Genomic DNA, 2275 nt, shown 5'->3' on the forward strand with positions numbered 1-2275 from the left:
CCCATGTTACATTTCTACCATCTATGCACAAGGGTCCCTATATCTGTAGATCATCACCAACACTTGTTATTGTCTGTCTTTTTATTATAATCATACTCCTGGAAGTGAAGTGGTATCTCATTATTACTTGGATTTGCATTTCCCTAATGGCAAATAGTCACACTTTCTTGGACTTACTAGCAATTTGTATGTCTTTAGGGAAATATTTAAAACATTTCTTCATTTTAAAATTGGCTTGTTTTTCTTCCTTTACTCTTTTCTAAAGTTTCCTTTTTGGAAATCTTTTTGGCATGTCTGTGTGATCTAGAGAATGTTCTTGTTTATAGCCTTCATAATTTTTTTTTTTTTTTGTATTGGGGATTGAACCCAGGTTGCTTTACCACTGAGCCATGCCTCTAGCCCATTTTTAAAAATTTTGATTCAGAGTTTCACAACTTCTTAGGGCCTCACTAAGTTGCCAAGGCTAGCCTTGAACTTGTGATTCTCTTGCCTTAACTTCCCAAGTGGCTGGGATTACAGGCATGTGCCCCTATGCCCAGCATAATTTTTTATAGCCATAATTTTATAATCTTTTTTGTCTGTCTTTGTATAATAGCTGTCCCTTGGTCATTTGAATCGCTTTTTCCTGGAACTTCTTTGATTTTAGGAAGTCTTCTTGAGAAGTACAGGTAAGAATTGAAAATGACATTTCATTGTTGTGTATAAAGCAAGGATATATTCCTTTTTTTCCTGAGGAAAAAATCATGTCTGAGCAATTTTGGGTCTCAGTTCTTTAAAAAACTATTTGAGATGCTGTTTGAGATCTTTCCAGTCACAACTGAAAACTCTGCAGTGACAAGTTAGACTTGTATATTCCTTATGCAGGTGGAACAGAGAAGAGAAAGCTCAGAATTTTTAATAATAAAAAGCAGGCCTGGGGCTGGGGCTGTAACTCAATGGTAGAGCGCTTGCCTAGCATGTGTGAGGCACTGGGTTCACTTCTCAGCACCACATAAGTAAACAAAACAAAGGTATTGTGTCCATCTACAACTAAAACAATATATATTAAAAAAAAAAAAAAAAAAAAAAAAAAAAGAAGCTAGACTGTATGGGAGGCTGATTCTGCTACTTACAGTTTAGTGACCTGGGGCAAGTTATTTAATCTCTTCAGAACTAAAATGGGATCATCATAAGCACCTTATAATACTATTGTGAGGATTAACTGATAATGACTGAAAAATAACACACAAGGTGACTAAAAATAAACTCTAAGTATTCAATAAATATTCACTCTTTGCTGTGGGTCTACATGGAAATTCTTACTGGCTTTCCCTCTGGCTTGACTCTGTGCTCTGTCATGCCAGTTCATGTTCCCAGCAGTTTAAATCTGTCTTTAAACCTGCAGGTTTACACTCCCTACAGGACATTATAAAGTGTTCAGATTAATCTAATCCTGGGGCTGGTGCTTCAGAACGGTTTTGTCCATTCTTTTGCTTTTCTGATATGCATGTTCCTGTGTGCATGCACGCGCAAACACACACACAAACGCACACACACACACACACACACACACACACACTTCTTTCCTGAAGACAAGGCAGTCCTTATCAGTGAATGTTTACTTGTTAAAATAAACTTTGTCACATCACTTTGATATCTCAGCTTCTTAATCTCTTCCCTCGAAGTGACTATCAGACCCTCTAAGTCTTCTATTCCAGTTTCTACCAACTAAACAGCCAGTATCCTGAGACTTCTTTCCATTTCACTAGCTGATTCCATGCTATCCTGGATCCCAGGCCTTTTCTTTGTTAGACCCCAATGTCATTTTTATACAAATTATCTGCAATAACACTTTTCAGTAAAGACCTATAGAGAAAAGAGCTGACTGTGGTGCTGGCAGTAGAATTTTAAGTTTGAAACTCATATGCCTACGAATTTGGTGTGTTTTTATCTAGCAGTCTCCTAAAGACTTTGTTATTCTAATTTCTCTTCATTTTAAATAAACATTGACACCCCCCCCTCCCCACCACACACACACTTCTGAGGTTTTTAGGATAGTTTTCCCCTTTCTCTTGTTCTAAATCTAAGATGTATCAAAAAGTGCGACTTATTTCATTTTGAAGACTAGTGTCTTTCTACTTTTATTTATTTATTTATTTTTTGCTTTATGAAGGTTTAGTTGACAGGTAAACATTGTGTACATTTCAGCTGTACCATGTGGTGTTTTGATAGACCTATACCTTGTGAAATGATGACCATAATCAAGCGTATCCATATCCATCACCTCACACAATAC

This window comes from Sciurus vulgaris (assembly GCF_902686455.1).
Source record: "Sciurus vulgaris genome assembly, chromosome: 8".
NCBI lineage: Eukaryota > Metazoa > Chordata > Mammalia > Rodentia > Sciuridae > Sciurus > Sciurus vulgaris.